General features: G+C 32.8%; 2 pseudogenes; one reads left to right on the forward strand and one right to left on the reverse strand.

The window, feature by feature from the left end:
• LOC149160000 (cryptochrome-1 pseudogene) overlaps nt 1-10135 on the reverse strand; it is a 49114-nt pseudogene extending 38979 nt beyond the window's left edge.
• A 12391-nt stretch (nt 10136-22526) lies between these two features.
• LOC149160001 (LRR receptor-like serine/threonine-protein kinase SIK1) lies at nt 22527-24209 on the forward strand (annotated as a pseudogene).
• The last annotated feature ends 2609 nt before the right edge of the window (nt 24210-26818 follow it).

Consider the following 26818-nt stretch of genomic DNA (forward strand, 5'->3'; position numbering starts at 1 on the left):
TCTAAGAGACCCACTATATTTTATACATGTTAACATTATTACATTCAGGTACAATAAAAAAACATGGAGACAATATTGCCTATTATTTTATATCACATTATCCACCTCTAACTTTGATTTCTTAACTAGGAATAGAATCTGTGATGTGCCTCCCACAAAAAAGAACTTATAGGATCATAGAAACATTATGAGCTCACAATATATGGGCCTTCTATTTAAGTGACCTAGTATATATTATATAGAGAAACATTATTACATTCACTTCCATCTACAAAACCAAAACACAAAGAGACACAATACTACCAATTAGCTTGTATGACATTACCAACCTCTATAAGCTAGAATTTCTTAATTAGGAATATAATCCATTACATGAATCCATGAGAAATCCCTTATAGGATATTATAAGCATTACAGACTCACAAAACCAGAAAGCTATAAATAAAAATACCTAACATATTTTTTATAGATAAAGTTATGAATAGTACCATAAACTTCCAAATAATATTTTATAGAAGCTTATTCTAGCTTTCTTCCAAGCATATCTTTATCTTTATCAATGTAGGACCTCTGTATATGCAATTATTGAATATTATTTCTTCTTCCTTGTCTTCAAGTAATTTAAGGTGTTCCTTCTGCAACATGTTGATTTTTCTCCTTGAAATTGCAAGTGAAGATCTAACATCATCTATCTATTGTTGCAGAATAGCTTTCCCTGATTTCAACTTTGAATTTTTAACTAAAAGGTCTTCACATGCCCAATTGATCCCACCCATGAATTCGCATGGTTTTTTAACGACTCCATCCAACTATCCTTTGATACTATCCTTTTTTTCTTTCATTTGCTCATTTCCAGCTTATACAATATCGACTTCTTCCTTCATATTCACCAAGTCTGCATGTAGAGCATCTTTCTCTTTCTCGAAAAAAATAATTCACCATATTTCAAACTCAAATACTTCTCGAAATATGTGATCTCATTCTCTTTGTAAGACATTTCTACCAATTTATTTGCTCCAACAAATGTTGTTTCAAGCCCCCCCTCTCTGGTTGTGTCATCCATAACCCAACTACACTTTAGAAAAGATCGAATTAATGTCTCAATATTAGCATTCAATTAGCTTTGCATCACCTTGATCTGACTGGATCCTCTAATCCCTTATTTTGTCAATGCTAGAGAAAGTGGGTGTGTTCATTTGAGACATAAACTTGTTTCGTATCTCTATGGATAAATTTTATTCTGAAGTTTTCATTAGCTATGCCATGATTTGGAGTTAGAGCTAAGGATTTGTTATTAGTTATGGGTGAAAATTTTGTTTAGGCTGACCGAAGCTATAGTTTGAGACCAAATCTAATGCCAAGAGGGGTTTAGTGATGTGCAAAAAGGCTAGGAGATACTACAATTGAGGGAATCATGTATAAACTGAAACTAAAATTCATTTTATGAGATCAATAATTACAGTACTAAATCTACCCTAATATCTTCAATATCAATGTTACTACTCTTAACAATTTCAGGCTTAAATTATGTGAATTAAACGAGAAATATAAGTGATGGACATTACCAAACCAAAAATACATTGATAATTGAAAATGAAATTTGCACCAAGACAATTTTGGACAACTGAAAACATATATATATAGTTCAAGTACATACTACCAAATTTATATACATTGATTCAACCCTCTAAGCTCTCCAAAATAGTACCCAAGGAATAACATGAAAATCCTAGCTCCAACACGTATATTTCACAAGCTATTATCAACGTAAGAAGATCCCCTTGGGTCCAAATAAGATGTATTCTCTTTCCTCTTCTTCTCAAACAAGTACAACTCTAGGGTTTATTGTTAAACCCCAACTCCTTCATTAGGGGAATATTGAGGTCTAAAATGGGCCTCCTAAGAAAAATGTACAATCAAAATAAACTTTACAGGAACTAATATGATTTAATATGATGATGTCAACCATGGGGGACGATTCACCATTTTTGGAGTAAAAAATAATAAAATAATAAAATAATAAAACTACATTTTCAACTAGTACTTTCAACTTATATTCCTAAGGTTTTACTCACATTTTGAGCAGGAGTACTCGTTGGATGCAAAATTTAATTCCTCATACAAGGAGTACCCATGTTGCATACCTTTGGTGGACCCCGATACACGAAAAATGAGAAATACATGAAAGAAACGTGATTGTAATTACATTTTTCATGTATTTCTCATTTTTGTGTAGTAGGGTCCACTAAACATATGAAGCATGGGTACTTCTTAGATGAGGAATAAAATTATGTATCCAATGAGCGTTTCCACTTGAAATTTGAGTAAGGCCATAGGGAGATAAGTTGAAAATATGAGTTGAAAAATAGTTTTTTCTTTTTTCCCTCTAAAATTTGATAATGTAATCTAATATTATTTTATTATTTCCACTATTATTTTATTATTTCCTTAGGAGGGCCATTTTAGGCCTCTAAATTTCCCTAATGTCATCCTTGAGGTAGAAACCCTACCTACACTTCAAGAATGCCCAATAAACCTTACAACTCCAAGTCTAGAGAGATAAGTACAATAAAGAATGAAAAAGAGAGAGACTAAAGCACTCTTCTCCTCAAATCTCTAAACACAAGATAATGATTATAGAAATGAAAGGACTCTCTCCTTCCTCTATATATATGAGAGGTAAAGGGTGGGGAGGGGCAATATGAAAATGGGCCTAAATCCTTACAAGTAAACTACTACAAACAAGTATGCCCACACATGTGAAGTGACACATATCAAGCTCCATGGTGTTGACGATCCCTAAGAAAGGTTTGAAGGAGAGGAAACTCCTAATCTAAAAGTCCAATTCTCCTCCAAAGGCTATAATAATTCAATGCCCTTCCATGTCAATGTGTTATATCTGTTTCCACACATCTACATGTCCACACCTTCAAATCAAGCTAGCATAAGTCAAGTACAAACCTCCACGTAAGAGATATCACTAACCCCATATTGTCTAAGGTTCAATTCCCTTATCTGGAATGCAAAAGGGTCCTCCTCCATTGTGTCTAAGATTTTAACTTCGTAGAGGTTTTATAAAATTTCTAGTTGAACTATCATTATCTAGATGTCAAAAATATATATCTAGCTGTATATTTCTTTCCATTTTCATATAACCTTAGTCTTTCTCTAGATTTGTAGATTCAAGTATTCTATGTGCCTTCTGGTGTAGATGCCTTTTTTACTTCTTTTGAGAAACTAGTTGTGTTGAATATTCTTCCTTTTCGATGGACATGCTAAATTTGTAGGTTTTAACCCTGTACAGAAATTACCTGCATACGAATTCTAAAAACAGAAAATAAAAAATGGTGAGAGCATAACATATAAAACAGATATACACAGAGATTTTCCCCTGATCCCAAAACCGGGACTACCAGATTGATTTTTCATTATATTCCTTTCAATTTTACAGTACATATATATACATGCCGAAACATCCATAAACCCTAATCCATTAACCCTGGATTAGAACATAACAATAGTTCCCTTGACCAGATCTACATAATACCATGGACCGAAAAACATTGCGCCCAAAACCATGTGCGAGATCCATGCATAAAACCATAGGTAATATAGGGTAATATAGGGACCCCGTGCAGAGGAGACCCCTGCATACCCCGTGACAGGGGGGTTTCCACCCTTCATGTGACCCCCCTGCTAGTCGTGTAAGAATATAACACAACCCAACAAAATTTCTCTGTTGGCTGTATATGGAATGCCGATGATTATAGTGCCATTTAGTTATGTGTAATATCTGGTATGTATCCTTTTAAATATGTTTCCAATCCCTAAGGAACCAAACGTAATATCATTTGTTTCTTTTTTTGTCTCTTTTTTATTGATGGCTTATAAGAAGATAACACCTGAATTTTGTTTTTTTTACTTATCTCCTTGCAACTTTTTTCTTTGGGATTCTCCTAATTGGTTTATAATATTTGGAATTTCATTTTTCACGTGTTAGGGTCATATGTATCGGTGGAAGAAAATGAATGTCATACTAAACTAAATGAAGGTATAATATTATGGATAACAGAGAAAAGGAAGTCACTAGGTTTCATAGATGAAGTGTTTGGACAAGTGAAGATGCCATACTACCTTTCTTGTATAATATTGTTGTCAATGTGCTTGATTATGTGAGGGAAGGGGTACATGTTTCATATGTTCTAAAATTTGCAAGGTTTGTACTAAAAGAAGACCCAAGTATGTATAGAAAAGGATATGATTCTTCTAGTGAACATGATTAAGAGCTTTCTAATGAAGTGTAGTTCTTGGATTACGAGAAAGAGGTAGAGTATAAAAAGAAATATCACTAGTGAAGAGGGTAGCCAATTCAAGAGAAAATATCCAGGAAAAGAATTATGGAAGATGTGAAAAAAAATAAGATTTTATGGATAGAAGTAAGAGAGAAGGTCCTGGTAGTTTCTTGCAATGTAATTTGAATAGTGAAAATGGATCGAGGCATAAATCTTAGGTATGTAGAAATATTTCTTGTTGTTTGATAGATTTATTAATTGATCATAAACACATCCTTTGATTTTTTCTTGTACATTCTATGCAAATGGGATTTTATTGGAAGAAATTATTTCAATAGTTCATTTGGCTGGCCACCATCTGCAACTATAACCAGAAACAAAATTGAAATAGGCTTAGAGCCCCAACTCCATCTAAAACCCTGCCTGTACAATCTTATGCATGCATCATAGTACTGGAAACAACCTTATACAACAACCTCCTCAACTTTCAAGCTCCACAAGTGGTCCCTCAATACCACCTGGAACTCTATTGGCATACTCTGGAGAACATATTCAAGGCTTGATTATGTTTGCAAGTGAGCCTCATCCTTGGGGAGCAAAGATCAATCAAGATGCTACTGAAGGGATGTGTCCTGCCCAACCTCCTATTTTTGGTGAACATGCTTGTGATAGTAAATTTATGCCAAACTTAGTAAGTATTTTTCATTTTGGACCACTATATGATCATGCCAAAGGGATCTACTATGGGAAATAACCTCCTACTAAGCATTTTCATGATCTTGTGGGAAAAACACTGCAACCAACCAAGGAAACCTTATTTTAGACCACCTTTCTTGGACTCTATTGAATGTTTTCACCAAGTCTAACCCCTTGTTCTTGGCTCACCTATTATTAGTGGGATCTACATGAATTTGAACCTCAATAAAAAAAAATTATAGGCCAATTCATCGTTATTTTATAGGAGAACCGACACAATATAATAGCATTCATCCTAGATTACCCAATGAAAAATGGACTAGAAGACATTCTGGCCAAGTATCTAGAGGGCGTCAAGTACCATCATTAGATGCAAATCAGGGAGCTATCAACCCTATTTTTTTTAATCAGGTGCAAACTTGTATTAGAGTTCTAGTTACACAAAATATAGGTTCGTATACCAGCATGGGAATGAATATTTGCAACATTGGAGATCTTCCTCGACAAAATATTATTCCATGTCCCATGTCATGGTGACAGTATGCACCAATGTTTCAGGGGAATCCAAATCAACAATATCATAGCAGAATTAAGGAAGACAATGGGGGTGTTCCTTTCTCTCAACCAAATAATATTTTTGGCAATAATTCTAATGAGAGTGTTCCTTTATCTCAGCCAAATAATATTTTTGGCACTAATTCCAATGAGGGTGTTCCTTTCCCTCAGCTAAATAATATGTCTAGTAATTATTTCAATGGGAATGTTCCTTTTTGGAGAATAAATAATATGTCTTGAAATATTTCCAGATCAATCCTTCAAAGTGGACACCCACCCTATGCTGCCAATTGTGGACATTCAAGACCAAGTAAAATGGTTCTCAACGGACATTCTTTACTTTCTGTTAGTTTGGATAGAATGTGGACTTCCATAGGAACTTTTCATAAGCCAATTTATGTGCAAAACTTTGGCTCATCTTGTATCTTGATATTTAAGCCAGGTGCATATTTATCTTGTAGCAGAGATCGTTTAAAGTTATACTTCTTATTTAAAAAAGAGAATTTGGCGTATGAAAGCATTGTTTTTATGGTATATATATTTTTGTATTATCTGCAAAATGATGGTCCAAACATTATTCACATTTTTTTTTGCCTCATGAGGCATTGTGTATTGGAACAATATAACTACAACACATTTCGGGAGAGTGAGGTATTACCAATTAATTCTATGAATAATGAAGATAATATATATCAGAGCATAGAAAATGTGAAAAGTATGCATTATGTGCTTTAGGACCTTTAATATATCTTGTTTTAATATTTTTTTATGTATGAGACTAGTGGAAAGGTCCGGCATTGATTTTGATATGATTACTTTGCATGGCATATCAATACAACAATAATTAGTTATTCTTCAAATTCTACATAATTTGTCTCCTAAGTGTTAAGTACCCTAAACAATATTAAATTCCAACTAATACTTTCCCACCTTAGTAGTAGTTATTGAACTATTAACCTGTGACATGCATTGTGCAACAAAAAATGAAAAATGGAAAAAGGATGTTCAAAGTATCATATTAAGCATAGCAATCAAGGTTTCAAATGACTCCTACATGAAAGTAGAATCCATTTCTCTATTTTTGTTATAATTTAGAGGAAATGGAGCTTTATAAAGTACCATCGTGGACTTCCATCTTTCATCTTTCCAATGAGATTTTGAGCTTGATATCCCTCACATATATCTCAATTTTTCACTTCTCGGTATCATTTCTACCATCTAATATTGGTTCATTCAAGCAGTTGGAGGAGCTTGATTTATCCTTTAATAAACTAAATACTTTACTAGATAATATTTCCAATTTAATGGATTTAAAATTTTTGAAGGTGGCTAACAACAAACTAGTGGACTTGTGACTTGGGCTATCAAGTCTACCAAACCCACAAACTATTGATGTTTTGAACAATAGATTGACATATTTTGAATCTATGAAGTTGTTTTCCATGGTGACAATAAAGTAAATTAATGTAGAGGAAGAAATATTATCTTCTAAATTAATGGCTTAATGTGCATTGTATATTTCCAACTGTTTTTAGGAGCATAATAAACTCTGTGAAACTGGAAAATTATTGTCTAGATAAGCTGTAATTTGGATGGAAATGATGCAACAGAACATGAGGTTGCTAAGTGTGAGCCAATAAACTCTTCTATTGCGGAATAGCTCTTTGATTCAAACTTACGTAAGGAAAAAATAAAAAATCCATATGAAGGCAATTGTAAAATGTCTTTGTCAAGCCTTTCTTCTAAGAACGTGTCAACTATTCGATAATCTCTTGCATTCATACCATTCTTATAAGAACATGTCAACTATTAGATATTCTATTACATTCAGACCAAAAAAAGCATGGAAGCAAAAGCACCATGATAATCAACAATAAAATGCTTGTTAATAGTGATTGAACAGTAGTATGGAGCTTTGTATTGAAGGTCATAAAAAAAGAGAGAACATGAGAACCATAATGGAGTCACTTCCTGTGTTAAATGGGAAATTATATCATGGACAGGAGAGTGGTGAGGCACCAATAAGAAAAGTTATTGCATTGAAAAATAATTGCATCCTAAGATATAGGATGTGGTAACAATAGGCAAAGAGATAGCTAACAATAGATAAATTAATTCCAAGAAATTGATTCCATATCTCTAGTGAAAAAATCAACATTAAAAGGAATATTTCATTTGGATGATCTTAATTACAATTTTTATATTGTACCGATTCTATTAGTAGTAATTTTGGAAAATTCATTTCCCATTCCATGTTGATTATAGATCAGAGTGGAACATACCTTTCTCTTGTGAAGGAGCGTGGTCAATTAGATGGTTTCTTTCAGGCTAGTAATGATGATTTTCCCACTCCTAGTAAGCACCATGGTACTTTTATCAAAAATTCTAAGCTGAACAGAAATAGAAGATCCATGGAAAAATTCTCCTGGGCATCTAAAAAAAATAGCACTGAGTCTTTTTGTGGCATAAATTATTAATTACCTGATGGATTTTATGATGTTGGATGAGATCACCAATTTAAGGCATTGATAAACTTTGAAAAGGAGAACATTTTATTATTTTCTCAGGAGATTATTTTGGTTTATAAAAAAAGATGAGGAGTTGGATGTAATAGCTTTGTCCACTCAAAAAAAAATTCCTCCTTCGAAGAATATAGCAAATGGAATGAAGAGGAAATCAAGTCTATAATTTGCGAACTTCATATAATGTTACTACTTTCTCTCTTTGTGTCAAAATTCTTTGGTGGAAGTGATAAATATTTGAATATGTCATCCACGCAAAGAGTTGTTATCCAAGATTTTGATTACAATACATCCAATACTAACCTATAGTGGTGTAGGCATAAATTCAAAATTTTAATTACAGTATATCCAATTCTAACCTCTCTAATTCTCAATGTGACTTTGTGTTAAATGTGGTTCGATCTTTCTAGCCATTGGATTGGTGTGCTAAAGGAAATCAAGGTGCTAGAACCTAAATTAACTGTGAGTACCTTGCAGTTGGATAACATCCACCTACATGTTCATATCACAAACTTGGTTTACCTATAGCTAAGAAAGGTATTGTTCAAACCTGGTCCATTTTCAATGTCTTGTTCATATGATAGACTTGGTTTACCTATAGATGAGAAAGGGTTTATTCAAATCTGTTCCATTTTCAATGTTAAGGTGTGTAAAGGATCCACTTTCCAAATGACATAAGCTAAGATGAGATAAAAAGAAAATGGATAAAATTGAACCTTATTATGAAGAAGATAAAGTATCTACAGTGCCTGTCCTATTTAAGGAGCTTATGGTAAGGAAATACTATGTTCCAGAACTAGTAGAAGTTCCAAAAAAAAATCCATGAGGGATCCAATCAGATAAAACTGGTTGAAAAGATAAAGCAAAAAGATAACCAGAATATAAAATATATACCCACCACTATATCAATTGATCCCTAAATTGATCAACCCTAGCAATCTCTCAATGCATATCAAATCCAACTTTACATGGGATTGTTTCTCATCTGAAGCACTTATTTTTAACAAAGTATTGAAAATGCAATGACATAACATGATTTTAGGCCATTCTTGAAACAGTAGGAATTCAAATCAAAATTCAAATAACTTACGTTCGATGTGTAATTGTTGTTGTTTTTACAAGAATTCCCCGTGATCATGAATAGAGAGTATGTCCATAGCCAATCTAAGTCATGATGTTCATGAATATTGATCTTGTTTATGTATGCATTGTATTCATTATATCTACACATTTTTTGAAAAAAATATTCAAACTTTGATGAATCTAAATGGAACAACTGAGTTAGAAGGTTCAGTTGAATATGTTGTCTATATTGCTAGATACAAACTATTATCTCTTCGATAATCCTTACAAATACTTAGCAAGGTGGTTGTGAGGTAGTTGCGAGGTATTAATCTAAATAGAGGAAGGGGAATGGAGGATTCAAAGAACTACCATCCAACAAGTTCTCAATAAGAAAGAGACCAACTAATATCCACTAGCAAGAATAATATGAAATAAAAAAGGAAATCAAGAATTTCAGTCTTAACTATAAATTTCAAGCATGACAAATAAAATTATTTTAAGCGTATGATATCACTGCAATTCTGACTTGAAATGGCTTGCAAAGCATAAACAGAACAATATAAGAGCTTGTGGACTTGTAGTTGAACATTTGTGAAACATTATTTCAGTTTGACATCAATAGATATTTCTTGAAAAAAAATCTCACTAAATTCATATTTTGATTCAGTTCATGCATATTTTGTTTGTGTTACAAGAGCTGAAGGTTTTCCAATAAATTACTTCAATCAATTATAAACAAGGGAAACTCACTGATAATTAAAATGGCATGATTCAAGAAAATTGGGCACTTAAGGTTTGAACTAGAGGGGAAGGCCTAAGATTTTATGATACTCAATACTCCAAGCCAAAAGTCAGCTATTGTTGCACTTTGCAGCAAGAGGAAAACCGAAATAAAAACATAAAAAAGAAATCAATAGAAGAGAGACTGCAATCTAGATTCCAAACTACAATATATAAGCCCAAATGTTTATCACTTATCGCCATACCTCTAACACTTTTCGCCATAATTGTAACCCTTGCAACCCTATGAATGATGGATGTCGATGATGATGATATCGACAATTTTTTCCTTTAGGAAGGTCAGTGATGGCATCTCCTATCTCTATTTAGATCATTTAATTCGTCACTTGACCCAGTCCTGATCTAGCCTAGACATCTCACTTATAGAAATTCAGATGCCTTAAGAGCTAGGAATGAAGGCACCAACCAACCCTTTAAGAGGGTTGGAGCTAGATAGTTTTAAAATGATAGTCGGGTCAGCTAAACCTACAAAACCTACTAATATGCACCTGAATTTTTATATCAATGCTTACAAAAAAATTGTGATGGAGGACTAACTACCTACCAACACCTACAAACAAATTGTGATGGAAGACTAACTAGAGCGTTGGAATTTAAAAACAAAATTTAAGATTTGAAGGTAGTTCGATGCCACCACTGATTTATTTATGTTACGTTGGTAGAGATATAATAAATATTAATTAAAATAAATAAGAAATAGAAAAAGGTTAATTTGAGAAATTGTATTTATTTTGAAATTAATGTCTTAAAATCCTTGCTTTGTAGTAGTGCTTCCACCTAACAAGAAATATAGGTACCCAACCATGGTTTTCATGAGTTATCTAGAGAAATATATTATCAAATGTATCCATTTCAATGTTATATTCTCTAAACCTACTAGTGAGAACTTATGGTGCACAATTCAACTAAGAGTTCATGGGGAACTCCCTTTCAACAACAATGCAATCTTAGGAATTATTTTACATCACATAATATTGCTCCACGGGACTACATGTCATTGATAAGAAAATGTGAGACACATGATAGGAATATTGTCTTCCTCCTCATGCTTAGTGTCTTCAAGTATGCCTTTGACCTTTGTGTCTTCAACATCTCTATTCAATGTTTATCTTAAATATTTATTATTTCACCCATCAATTGTTAAAGTGGAAAATTCTAACAAAATAATTCTATCCTTTTGAGGTAGAAAATTTCAATGTGATTCTTAGGTTCAAAACTTCAAAATTATAAAGATATGGTATCCACACAATATTTCAAACAAACCCTCTTAATGGTAACATTCAAATCTGATTTATTCTTATAATTGAATGTGACAAGCTCTATTGTAATCAATTTCCTATGAACAATATGTTCCCATATCATATAAATGAGATACCAAAAATATTATTTACTTAATCCATGGGACCACTAATGAAATTATGAGACCAAAGCCATTAAAGAAGTCACCATTCGGGAATTTGTTGGACATTATCTAGTCTTTTATCACTTATGCATGTATTCATGGTGATTACATTTCAAAATCACATCGTCCAAAATATCACAAAACATATTAATTTAATCCATGGGACCACTCATGAAATTATGAGGCCAAATCTAGTAAACGATTTTCCATTGAGAAAATTTATTAGATGAAATTAAGACTTGGGATTTTAACATTTATGCATGTATTCATGTTGTTTTCACTTCCAAAACACGTCATCAAAACTATCACGAAGCATAAGATATCATATGCGATGAAAGAGATTAAAATATATACTTGTGCTGTAAGTTGTGCCTTTACTATCCGACATGGAATTCTTCATAAATTTCACTCTTGATGCATCCCTTCCAAGTCACCCAAATTTCGACCATTCTTTATCTTTCCTCATCATTTGGCCTCTCAAATCCATGTCACTACCATGAGCTTTTCCCACTATCTTAACACAATTCAATTTTGAAACAAATTTCAATCTGTGAAATTGAAAACCTGCTTGGGCATCTCGAACTTGCCATTGAAAACCTCCAAATGATAATGCTCACCTTGGTGTGGAAAGCGGTGAAGCAATTCTTCTGCTATCAAAATTGAACCTTTTTGGCATTATTTTCTATGGGCACATAATGTCAACATCCAACACAATCACCATGTTTCACAACACACTCACAATATGGTTTGGAGATTACATATATCCCTGTGCTCCATGACATACTCCAACAACCTAAGCCCTTTGTCCACTACTCTTTCTCTCAATAAATCAACTTGCACATGGATCTTAATTCACATGCACATTGTCTTGAGCTAACAAAACTGTCAATGGCCTTCTGTAATCAACACACAAATTCAACCTATCAAACAAAATGATAACTTTCCTATGAACTATGATGCAACCTTCTTTTCTTTTTTTATAAGACAATATTTATATATAAAATCCCCATTCTCATGTCCTTCATGCTTGCAATCTATATGAGGCTATAACCATGAATAATAAAGTATTTTGGCACTTCATGTTTCAATAGCATACTAATGGGTGGAGGAGCACCAATGTTTAACACCTCTACCTCACTCAATATCCACATGGCCACTGGAGAAAATATGTAGCCTAGTAAATTATACCACTAGGCAAACAACTGTTCTTTATATGCATAACACAATTTATAGTGTCTACTAGGCACTCCATCAAGTCCACATTGTATCCAATGATTGTGGATGCAAACAAAATGCCTTCTTAGCTAATCTAAAACTCAAATCTGATCCTCAAACACTTAGTTCTAAATTAATAGAATTGTCAATTTCTCTCCTACATGCATGGTGACACTACAGATTAGTTACATACTTCATTAGTCTCCATGTTTGTCATGGTTTTTGATATTTAGACCCGTTTTTGGTCATCCTTCATAATGGGATTCAATGGATGCCCTTTGGAATTCAGGACTTGGTCATTTTCCTTTTGTGTATTGTTTTATTTTTTTTGTATCATTGTGCATTGTAATTTTGGTCTTGAAATATTCTTGAAAAATGTCAAATGTTTTCTCCATCACACTCAATTTCTGTAAAACAACTTGACACTAGCTACCTTTCTCCACCACCTCCTACGCAATGGATATTATATTCACCCAATACAAATCATACAAGTTAAATATATCTGTTTCATGAGCTATCAAGTACCTTGTGTCATAGATGAAACCTTTAAACTCTTCTTCCTAATAGTCTTTGGAGAAATTTTCCTTCTTTTATGGATAGCTTTCTCCATGCTTTCCATCTCTTTTTTTTCTAATAAGTGATTATGAAAGTCCTTTATTTCCCTCATATCATTTTTTTGGGTTCTTCTTGTGCATTGAGGTGTTTGAAATGGTAGAGGATGTTTGCTAGTAGTTTTTGGTGCCTTTAGCAAGCACTCATTTATTACATTCAGGCATTGAAACATTTCCTCTATGATTCTTGGTTTTCATTTTACACCAAAAATGATAAATTCAGGGTCATGTGAAGTAGGAGGGAATTTGAAATTGTGGTTAGGGTTTCCCAAACAAACTAATGACTGTGATTTTAAGCAAGGAGTGGGATTTCCCACAAACAAAGAGGGAATGAAAAGCCTAGAAGAAGATTATGGTTATAAGAGTAATATCTCTATCCCAAATGGTTTTGAGAAATTATAAGACTATCACCAACATTTACAAAGAAAAATGTCACCATGAACTTGAATCGCAAGAAACTCATGTGAGAAAACCAGAATTCCCTTTTGAGAGGATTGGTTAAGGAATGTGCAAAAAGTAAGTGTAGCCAAAATGAATAGGGTAATGGGATTCATCACCACCTATCCTAGCTTACAGTTCAAATCAAATTTGAGTTTACCTCATTCCTTCTATACCACCTAATTCTAATAGTGGTATCACAGAGAAAACCAATAGTAGATTTCCAAGAGGAAGGAGAACTCAAAACACTAACAAGCTATGTTTTAGATAGACCAATTATATTATGCCTAGACCCAAATCCAATGTCATTTCATTGTCCCTAGTATCCTTCCACAGACATGAGGTTCCCAGTTTAAAGAATGAACCTAGATTTAAAGGGCTACAACCTCATGTTTTCCGTAACTATAGATAACCTCATTAGACTACCCACATAATGATTTAAACTCATATCCAAAGGAGGTATCCTAATATGAATTCCTTTCATCCATCCACCATAAAGTATCATAACTTGATCCCTTGATATTTTTTTCGGACTACGTCCAAACATATGGGAGATGTCCTAAAACTATGAACAAAAAAATCATAATACTTAATATCATTATATTTATTAAATTATATCATGAAATAGGTAAAGAAAAAATTCAATTTTAAATGTTTAAAAAAACACTTAAACACTATAAGTTGTATAAATTCATTACACTGGTAGGCATCTTTATTTGGAATACCGGTCGAAGAATTTCGATTCCAGTTCATCTAGATTTGATAAAAGTAGAATTGTTGTCTTCATAATATAACATATGAAATTAGGGGTTTGGAAACCTAATCAACATGATTGTATGTTTAAAAGCTAATGATGAGGTGTCTCCTTGGCCTAGCCTAGTGAGGTGTTAGGTGTCTATGTGAATTGACCATTTCATAGTAGTGTATACATTATCAATTCACTATTTCATGATAATTTATGCTCATGATTCAACAATCGAGGTGATCATTCAACTAATACAAGTTTAAGTGCTACAAACAAACAAAATTCCATCACCAGCTTCTAATCTCAACACTTTAATATTAGCTATTCAAGATCACTATATTTCCACCAAAGACCTCTAAACACTATGAGGTATAGATAATATTGGCTGCTACATTATATGTGTCATTCCTAGCTTTTGATATGTACATGATTTGTTATTAGGGATTTCTTGTTAAATATTTAGTGTGATTCATTTTGAAAAAAATATTATTTATTTTCCAAGGTGGAAGTAGTTACATATGAGTATGGAAGACACCCTAGCATCTAGGATATATTCTCCCATATTCCAGGTTAAGTTGAAAGAAGATTATTTCCAATACCGATGCATTTTTAATTGTTGATTTTTATATCATTATCACTTTTCTTGACTAGTTGATTCATTGTGGATTTTTTTTTGTAATTATATTCTCCCTTGACTATTAATTATTAGTGGTTTTTACTACTTGATTCCTTTCAGTAGCAAGTGAAAATGACCCGTGAACCATTATATTTTTGAAATATGGAGAAGAAAAATGAAGTTTTGACAATGACCTTCTAACTATAATTTGAAATCATTATTGAATGAAGCCACATTCTCAAGTACGTCATGGACCTGGAATATTTCTGATAGTTTCTTGAGTGAAAAATACATTTATTTCCAACAAACTTGCAAGATTAAGACATGGAAAATCAACCAATAACTAACAATGAAAGAGACCAATCTAGAGAATTTTGAAATGGAGTTTGAATACCTTTTTTTAAGTTGGAAATTACACAACATCAAGTTATATGCTTCTTCATTTTCATGATTTCCTCATCCCACACCAATTACTAAACCTAACCTTTTCCTTTGAATTTAATCCCAAACTAGTGTTTTCTACCACACATGTGGAAAGAACCAAAATAATTTTTTCAATTTCCACAAATTACCAAAATAGATCAATGGGACTGCTATCACAAAGTCTACGACCTTAATGTAAAGCCTTCACATGGTGATAAGGTTAGTGGAATAGGGAAGTGCTACCACTATCGTTAAGGAAAAATATTTCACCATTTCAGTGAAGGGTGGCTCCTACACAAGGTAGTGTTCCTTAGTAGTATCTATGGTCCCTCAAAGCAAGAAAATTAAGTCTGAGGGAACCTATCTAGTTACCAAACTTACCACTAATAGAATATAATAATCAAGGTAATATCAAGGTTATTATTGAACGTCATTTCTAGGTTTGGATGGATGAGGATCCAAGGAAATTTGGAAGGCTTGGTAAGTCATCAATTATTACAAGAGGATCCCCAGACACTACAAAATAAGAAAAATATATTGGTCGAAAACTTTCATAAAAGGCGGTAAATCATAGTAGTAGAACACGTTAGATTCAACCCTTTAAATAAGTAATCATCAAGAAAAAATCGGGCTAAACAGTGAGTTAAACAATCATTTATCAAGCTAGGTGTATTTGAATATTAAGACGCATATATCATTCCTAAGTATTAGGATGTCTAGCCCTAATAGGGTTGTAAACAAAATTAGCAAGACAAACTATGGCGACAAGAGTAATTTTATGTCAAATAGATGCACCGTCACCAAGACGTCTAGCTTATCTATGGATGAGAACTTACGTTTATTTTTTGTAAACCCAAACCTAACCCCAAAACATAAAATAAGAACAAAGTTTTAGGTTTTATGGAGGAACGAGTGCCTACTCTATATTTTTGGGCATATGAAGTCGACTAAAGACTCCCTTGAGAGGATGTAAGTATATCTAGGTTGATTTATAATGTTTTCTACTACAAACTCTAGAAAATCCAACTAGTACCTTACAAGCTTTTAGGACAATTCAAGGGGAGATTCTCCACTAGAAGTATTCTCAAGCAAAGAAAAAATAAAAACAAAGGTAGACTTTTACCCCTTTCTCATAAATTCAACATGAGTGTTGGGTTGGCATAGTAAGTACCTTTAGTTAGGTAATGGGGTTTGTTATGAGTTATGAGTGTGTGGATTAAGGGATTATGGCTTGTGGATTAAAGGGATAGGCAATTTAGTCGTCATGGGTTAAGCACTTATGGGTTGTGATAATGGGGCCCCTACTCCCCTTATCACCACTATTGAGTTCCCTTGTCAATTTGAAAAAAATTGCCATGAAAAATATATTTTGGAGCAATCATTTAAACCACCCCACCCCCCACAAAAGTCACAAGAAAACACTTTTAGAGGAAGTTGTTGAATTTTCATGACTCTTGGGGGGTAAAAACCACCATGAAAAATATATTTAGTGGAATTCATTTAAATCCCCCCCCCCCCCCCCCCCCCCCCCCCCAAAAAAATAGTCATGAGACAACACTTTTAGAGGCGGTTGTTAGAACCCACCCCCACGCCCCCCCCGCCAAAGTTCAATTTTCATGACTTTCCGGGGGTTTCAAAAAATCACCATGAAAATTACATTTAGGCGAAATAATTTAAAAACCCCCTCCAAAAGTCACAAGAAAACACTTTTAGAGGCTATTGTTACAAAACCCTTGAAAAAGTTCAAATTTTCATGACTTTCGATGGTGTTTTCAAAAACCTCTCCTAAATACCTAAAAACACTTTTAGAGATGGTTTTCAAAAGACCACCGTAAGCCAAACTTCCCCTAAAGGCCATTTTTTTAGTAGTGTAGGTGCCAATACATGCCAATTGTTAGTGAATTTTAATTGTTAAATCTTCCTCTATTACTTATCTCTTTCTTTCCAATAATTGATTTGAAATAAATTTAATATTAAACCATGCCAAACCATTTTGACACATGCTAAAGCATACCAAGGCATCTCAATGCACGTTAGGCATGCTAAGGATTTACCAAGTGCCAACACGTGCCAAGTTCCAATGTGTTTCAAGGAGTGTTATGCATGCTATGAAGTTGCGGGGCATGTTGAAGAGTGCTAAGGTGTGTCAGAGAGTGGAAGTTCATACCAAGGAGTGTTAGGGGGTACTAGGGAAACATAAGGGAGCACTAGGTAAAAATGCATGCAAATGAATGATTATTAGGGTGTGATAGGAAGTGTAAATGAGTGCTAAGTATACCAAGGAGGGAGTGACAAGGTATGCTAAGTAGTGGTAAGGCATGCCAGGGAATACCATAGCATGTCAAGAAGTGAAAAAGTGTTCTAGGGAGTTATGAGGTGTGATAACATGTGCCAAATAGTGTTGATGCATGTCAGGGTGTGTAGGGTTCTAGGGTGTGCCAACATGTGTCAATGAGTGTCAAGGAAACAGAGGGACAACCAAGCTAAAATTCAAGGAAATTAACACTTAAGAGGGTTAATAATTCAATACTTTAACTTTTTCAAAAGGGTCATGCTAGGCACACTAATAGTAGGTTCCAATACATGCCAAGTTCCAATGTGTGCCAAGTGCTAATATATGCCAATGCATTCCAAGGTGTTCCAAAGCATGCTAGGGACTACAGTGCATACCAACACATGCTAGTGGAGTGCTATTTTGTGCTAGGGCATGGCAACATGTGCTTGGGACAACTAGTCATGACAAGATGTTCTAGGTATAAATATGTTCCAAGACATGTGAGGTGCCAAGGAATGTTAGTGTGTGCCAAAGCATATCAATGTGTGCCTAGAGTGTTGAGGAGCGATAGTTCTCTATCATTAATAGAATTCAATGAGCTTGATTATGTATTAAATAATATGGTTCCTACACAAACCAATGGAATTTCATATAAAGGGAATTTGCTAGATAATAAACCTAACAAACATGAATCATGTGTTGACTCATAGGGAAAGTATATTCTCATTACTTGAGGGAAATGATACACACTAACTACTTTTTAACAAATTTATTGACTCTAACCACTATGGCCTTGGGCACATAATGAAAAATATTACATAACAATGGTCTTAAATCATTATCTTTTGACAAAAAATATAGCAATGGTCACATATTGTCATCAAAAACTCATTGGAAAAATCAATGATGACAGACATTTTTTGACCATCACTAAAAGTAACCAAAAAGGGAATTGGTGAGGGCCAATAAAATATCTTCAGTAGAAGTGTCACCAAAGAGACAAATAGTGATGGGCCTTTAACAACCATCACCAAAAGTGTCATTGAAAATGGGTTTGATGACAAATCGTAAAGGATCATTAACGTATGCTCTTACAACAATGTCTTTTTAAGGACAGTCACCATATGCAACGTTGGTGATGAACATTAAAGGTCTGTCATAGGCATGACCCTCACCAAAGACCTTTTTTCTTGTAGTGTATATATCTCTTGTTTGATTTTTTCGAAACAAATATGACACTGGCTTGAAATTGCTACAACATAAACCTTATAGTTTTATGGTACTTCTCTTGATTTTAAATGTGGCTTTCTCCTTGTTTAACTCATTAATTTAACATTGAACAATATGGAAAGTATAAAGAAAAATATATATTTTGAGGAGAAATATCAGAGGTGAAATCTCCCCAGTCATTCACAATCTGAAAAGTCCAAAATCGATGTATGTGAATCCATAAGTCTAACGTCTATTTGTTTTTAGACTATTTGGGTTGTCATTTAAGTTGATTATTACAATGCCAATTATATGCAGAAATTATTCAGAATCTTATGGCGTTCTTAGTTGATTTATTATGTTTTGTATGCAGTGACCTAAAAATAAATGGTTGCTATGGCCAAATTCCTGACGATATTGGCTATTTCTCTTCTTTGAAAATCCTAGGAGGTTTTCTTTCTCATATTGCAATGGTATGACAGGTTTGGCTTCTTTCTTAATGAAGTGGATTTATTCTTCTAGGAAGGCCCCATTTCAAACGTTTATATGTCCAAACAAAACTAATACTCAACTGCAAGTTAGTTTAAGTAGATTTTATCATATCGCAACACTGAGGATTTGGTTTAAGGTCACTATATTATTATTTTTATAAACAAATGGGTCACAATCAAGTATTATTCTAAAAAGAAAAACGTATTTTGATGAGATATAATAAGACCAACCAATCTATTATGCTCCTCTGAACATCTCCCTAGTGAAATTAAATAGTCATTAATCTAATAGTTTCATAGAATGCCTTGAGTTAATTTCATCTTAAATGCTCTTGTAGAGATATCTTTTATAATCATTTATATGAAGACATTCCTTTTTTGATATCAAAGTTGAAACAACTTGAACAACTGTAAGTATTGTAACGTCTTGTGGTTATTAGCTCCTGTAGAGGGTTTTTTTCAATTTGTAATTGTTTATTTATTTTGACTTGTATGAGAAAATAATGGCAGTTTCCTTAACACATAGACCAAATTTACAAGATTGTGAATAATAACAAGTTAATGGGACCTATTTCTTTGATATTGTCTCAAGTTCAAAACCTGAAGATTATGTAATTTGGGAGTTCTAATTTGGGTTCTACTCTCTTTCCAGTTCTTTACTTGTTGAAAACGTTTATAGGATACGGAAAATATGGAGTCTAGAGATCCCATCATTAAATTATATGCTTTTGCATTTTTCTTGGGACTTGGCACATAATCAATTAGTGCACCGATGGATTAGTATCTTTGTTACAGGGATTTAAGTGATAATCATCCTACTAGAACAATTCCTCCTATGTTAGGAAATTTTAATTACATTAGAAAGTTGTAAGTTTCTTGCATACTTAAATGTATGAATTATATCCTCGAGTTCCTTTCATTTTGAATATTACTTTAATTAATTTTCAAATTTATTTTGTTACTCTTTCCTTTATAATTCTCAAATATTTTCATAATAATAATCTCATACGATCTATTCCATCAGAATTGGTGAACATAAAAAAGTTGAGCTACTGGTAAGAGCTTTAAATCACATCTGTCATCATGTATACAATGCAAAAATTAGAAATTAGATTTGAATTATAAGAGAATCCGCATTGGTAGTGACCAGTACATGAATATGTAAGCAACGAAATGACAATCGGCTTACAAGGAAAATTCCTCTTGTGCTGGGAAATTTGGAACAACTGTTTGAATTGAAATTTTATGTTTGCATGGTAGAAGAATACTCAAATCTAATTATACAATTCACATCAATCATTAACTTTAGTGGATTTTTGCTACAAGTATTTAACAATACTAGGTTGTATTTTGTTGGGATGGGAACCTTACTACAAATCATATTGAAGGTCTAATTTTAGCAAAAATTAATTCATGCATTGCTCTTAATTACTTATAAGTGCTATAATCTTCAGGTTTACTAGAGAAATTGTGGGATATAATCTTACTATTTGTCTAGCAATATTGAGGCCATGTCTTTTCTTGACTTTTGTTGTGTAGTAATGTACATGGCAATTATTTGAATGGAACAGTTCCTTTGGAATTTTGTAAACTTGACAACCTCACATATTTGTAAATGTCTCTAAGCCATAGCCAATGTGATCGATTTATATAACATAATGAACCATTGAATTTATTAAAAGTAAATTCAAAGTGATTAACATTTTTTGTTGCGGGTTTTACAAAAAAAATTCGTCCAACAATGTCAAGGGAGAAATTTCGTGGAGCTTGAACAAATTATAAATGTAGAGACATGGTGCATTCTTTTTATTTGATTGTCTTGATTACGTTTCCCAGACTCCCCATTAAAATTTCATCTAGAAACATAATTACTCTAAAGGACCAAAGGTGGAATATTATTTTTGATTGATCCATGATCTGATGTGAATTTTTATGGGCCTCTCTAAAAATGATATTTCTAGACCTATTCAGGGATATGTTGGGGATTTGGAGCATCTTTTAAAATTTTAAGTTTCACATGTAGTTTTCTTTTTTCTTTTTTATAAAAAAAAAAAAAAAATAGTTTCTATAGGTAGATATTATATTAATCCTTGTGATCTCTATTAGATTGTGAATTCAAGGAACTTGTGTGGAAATAAACTCAGTGGTTTTCTCCCAGCAGAATTTGGAAACCTGAGAGGCATTAGGGATATGTAATACTTCTATACTTTATTTGTGTAGCCTACAAAAGTGTGCTATAGTTGTGTTTCTTCCACATCGTTAATTACTGTACCCATTACCACCTTAATGACACAGTCACATGGTGTGATACATTTTCAATGCAAAGTCTTTTTGCTAACCTATTATTAGGTAACATTCCTTAAGAACTTGAATACCTACATAATTTGGTCTCACTGTAAGTTCCTCATAATGACTTATAAAATAAAATTTATTTAATAGGTTCACAGTTATTCTAAAAATAACTCTGTAGTTAGATAATTTACAGGATCTTCAATAACAACAATTTATTACGGGAGGTTTTGTACCATTTGACCCTTCTTTTCATGTTTTCTACATTGTAAGAATTCATCTGAATCCCATCACCTATTGTAAGTTCATTTTTTTGTGAAATTACAAAGGAAATAATATTCATATTTCTAGTATGTGTACTAATTTATACCAGAAATGATTTCAACCATTTCACATAAATCTCTCCTACAACAATTTATCTGGAAATATTCCCTGTAGTAAAGAATTTTCTAAGATTTACCTCAGAATGGTGTAGATACAATGTAAACATTTTTATCTGGATTAAATTTGGTATTATTTCTGGTTATTAATGGGTTTGTGCATCTCATCTGACAAGATTGATTATTGCAACAATTTTTTAGGTAATCCATATCTTTGTGGAAATTGGATTAGATCAGTTTGTGGGATATACTCTAGACAATCAAAAGGTGAAACATTAACTAAATTTTAGATTCCATAGATTAGTTATGTTTTGTGATACAAGTTTCTGTGAAATTATATTTTTAAGAGAATTAAGTTAATTTTGAAAATGAAAAGCTTGAATCTCAACACCATCTATTATTTACGTCTCGTTGGGTTTAGTTTTATTAGTATGGTTGATCATTATAGCTCTCTACCATTAAAATCATCCTAAACAATATACCAAAGGGTCATCAAACAAAATGGTACAAGGTATTATTTCTCTGGATTATATCATGGACCTAAGAATTATGTCAACATCAATATGTGTCCCTTATTTCAAAAATTCTTTCATGTTCTGACTAGGTTCTCCAAGGCTAGTAATATTTCACATCGACATGGACCTCCACATGCATGATGACATAATGCAAATCATAGAAAATTTGAATGAGAAATATGTAATTGGTTATTGTGCTAGAAGCATAGTTTATAAATGTGTTCTAAATAATTGGAATCCAATTTCTATTAAAAGATTATAGACGCCATATCCACAAAGTTTGCGCCAATTTGAAACTAAGTTTAAGACTATTGGAAGCATCAAGAATCAGAATCTTCTGAGTTTGTATGGTTATTCTCTTTCTCCACATGGAAATTTGTTCTTCTACGATTACATGGTGAATGAAAATATATGGAACATCTTACATGGTGAGTGAAATTGATGGAAAAACCTCTCTAGAAATTTACATGCATAATAGTCATATAGGCTTTAGTAGAAGATTCTAACCAACCTTTCATATATAGTCAATGTTTGCTAATGGCCTACTTGGAGAATCCAAGCAATGCATCTTGTACGTATGATCTTCAAAGAAGATTAAGATAGACTGGAACACATGTCTAAGGATTGCTTTGGCAGTTGAACAACATATAACATATCTCCATGATGATTGTAACCCATGTATTATTTATAGAGATGTTAAAACTTCCACCATTGTCTTAGATAAAAATTTGAAGAACATTTTTCAGAATTTGGAAATGCCAAGTGTATCCCTTCAACAAAAACCCACACCTCTACCTATGTTATGGGTACTATTAGTTATATTGACCCTGAATATGCAAGGATGCATAGGCTTCACAAGAAATGTGATGTGTACAACTATGACATTTTTCTTTTGGAGTTACTCATAGGGAGGAAAGTTGTGGATAAGGATTCAAATTTTCTTCAGTTGGTAAGCTGATAATGAATAAATTTTCTTTAGTTGGGATTTTCTTTTTTTCAATTGTGAAACTTTTTTATCTTGGGATGTTTCATGGATGAAGAAAATAAAGAAATAACCTTGGTTTCTTTGACATGGGCATTTGAATGCAAATTTTATCAAAATCATACAATGATATAGTAATGGAAATTGTAGATGAAGAAATAGCAACAACCTGCACAGATCTCGGGTTTGTAAGAAAGATCTTCTAGCTTTCACGTGCTTTGCACAATGAGAAAACCTTTTTACTATCCCACCATGCATGAGGTTACCATATTTTTTTAGTCATTAGTACCAACTTCTAAACAATCTCCAAGTATCTGTGTAAACCAACCATCCCCCAACAATAATTACAAGAGATATTTGGATGATTATGTGGAAGGAAATCATAAAGATGTTATAAGAAGCACGAGTATCACTTTTTATGGACATTTATTTATGAGATATGGCAAGGTTATTTCACAAAACACTATTTGACTATTCTGAATACTTGAAAAAGCCTTAGATGGAGCTGACAATCAAAAGTGTATCCAATTGTCCATTCTACCATATTGTTATCAGTGGAAAATAAATCTAGCCTCTTACATCCAAAGCTCACATTTTCCAATTTTGTTTATGGAACAGAGTGTGCTATAAAATTCAAATCTTGGTAGCTAGAACAAACGAGAGTGTCAAGTGTTATGGGCGAATGGTTTGTGCATGGTTTTATAGAGAAGCCAATTATAATCTTTGTAACATTTGTGTTGCTCGAGTGAATTTCTAATTAAAGTTTAGTAACCTATAAATGGAATCCAATAGTATATTGTGTGGTACCCAAACATGAACCTGAATATTATTGCTTTAAGGTGGGAAACATTGGTGGAAGAAGATAAAAATCATGTTACAAGACAATCCTAAGTAGCTTTTTTCATCTCTCTTCGCTCAGATACAAAATCCTGATATGGTTTACTTTAGGGGAATTTTGATGTCTAAAATGGGCTTCCTAAGTAAATTATAAAATAATAGTGAAAATAATAAAAGAAGATTAGATTACATCAAATTTTAGAGAGCAAAAAGAAAAAACTATTTCTTGAACTCGTATTTTCAACTTATCTCCCTATGGGTTTACTCAAATTTCGAGCAAAAACACTTGTTGGATGAAAAATTTGAATCCTCATCCAAGTAATACCCATATTTCATACTTTAGATGGATGCTACTACACGAAAACCAAGAAATACATGGAAAATGTGATTTCAATCACGTTTTTTCATGTATTTCTCATTTTTCATGCAGAAGGGTCCATCGAAAGTATGCAACATGGGTAATCCTTGGGTGATGAATTAATTTTTTCATCCAATGAGTACTCCTGCTCGAAATTTGAGTAAAACCTTAGGGAGATAAGTTGAAAATATGAGTTGAAAAATTAGTTTTATTATTTTATTAGTTTTTACACTTTTTACTTTTTTACTCCAAAAATGGTGAATCATCCCCCACAGTTGACATCATCGTCTTGAACCCTATTCTTTCTTATAAAGTTTATTTTGGTTGTATATTTTTCTTAGGAGGTCCATTTTAGAGCTCAAAATTCTGATAATGGAATGAAGTCATCTTTCCTTCATAGCATGACAACAATATATACACTTAAAACTATTAATAGTGCATATCTGTGTACATAAAGAATATTGTATGTTTATTTATTAAATAGAAATCCTTCAATGTATTTTTTCTTGCAAGAAGTGAGTATTATTTTTGTCTTTCTTGTTTGATGATTTTTCCCCTGCCAAGATTTCAGGTCGAAATAATCTCCATAGCCAAAACCATGTTCTCAAGTCAGGTCTCAATGGTCATAAGAAAATTATGCTCTTTAGGTGGGTTTGCACATATATTTAGGAGAGAATCTATTGATATTCTTATTTGTTAGATTAAATCACCAACAAGATAGAATGGAAAATCCTCTCGATTTTTGTTTTTTTGAAATTTTGAGGTGAATTATCTACTAGGTGAAATTTAAATATGGAAATAATGTGTGTCATGTGTGTGCTTAGGTGCTCTTCTTCAACAATTTGTGTCTGAGGGATGGGGTGCATTAGATTGACACTAAGAGTAGATGGTAGGATGGCAGATGTTATTTTTTCATCCAAATAGGCATTGTCCTATGAAAATGAATAGGTTATCTACCTGATATGATGCAAATGCTCTTGTATATTTGTTTTCAAACACATAGTTGTTGATTTTCTGACGAAAATGGCACTTATTTTTGAAAAACACTTAATTATATGATGAATCAATACTTGGGTTTTGCAGACATTACAAATAATAATACCAAGCAAGGTATTTTGTAAAAAAATCATGGTACATGGTACAATAATGTTGTCAAACTTATTCTAGAATGATTAGAGATACTTGTGGTCTTAGTGTTAGGTGAAAAACTCATTACTCATTCAAGGTTGTTGTGTTCATTGTAGCACTTAGTGTGTACTTTTGTGCAAATAATTGAATCGAACATGCACTCTGGGTCACGAACTAATTGCACTATTTTCTCCTTGTGCTAAGAACCTTCCATGGGGTTAAGGTTAGGTGCAACTCAGGTACCATAAGTGCTCACATAATTCTTTAAAAGTTGTTATCTCGATGGAGGAGCTCCTGACTTGTAAGTAAGAGGTTGTTGGTTCGATTCCACTATGCCTTAATTCAAATTGAGTTATGATATTGTAGTTTATTTTTAATTAAATACTTTTTATGTTGATTTATTTCAATGCTGAAATATTTTTCCAGATTCATTGTTTTATATTCTCTAAAGAGACAAAAGTGATGTTGTATTATCCTTAAATATATTTTTAATTGTCTCTAGGGGGGAAACAACTAGGATTAAAGACATATTGTTTGTATAAAGACAACGTCTTTAATCCCAACTATTGTCTCTAAAGAGAAAAAAATGAAATTATCTTCCAAGAGACAATAACGCTTGTCTTATATATTTTCTTTATAGAGACAATTTTTTAAGACAATAATTTGAGACATTCGTTTCAAGACAATATTTAAGACAATAAAAAATGTTTTTTTTGTCTAAACTTAAGACAATTTACCCAAATATTGTCTCAAATATTGTCTTAAAACCTCTCTGTGTGTAGTAGTGGTATCATCCTATCAACCATCTTATGACAAATCATATCATCATGTCAGCCATATTCCCACTTATGCATCAATGAAACAAATCGGAATTAATTGTTTCATCCAAATAGAATATCTACTAGAATAGTAGTAGATCTCACTTGTCGCATTATTTTATTTTGTTTACATCCAACCCTTCAACTATTGAAAC

This window comes from Pinus tabuliformis, chromosome 5_2, assembly GCF_031772625.1.
Source record: "Pinus tabuliformis cultivar Carrire ecotype Pingquan chromosome 5_2, CPIR1, whole genome shotgun sequence".
NCBI classification, from domain to species: domain Eukaryota; kingdom Viridiplantae; phylum Streptophyta; class Pinopsida; order Pinales; family Pinaceae; genus Pinus; species Pinus tabuliformis.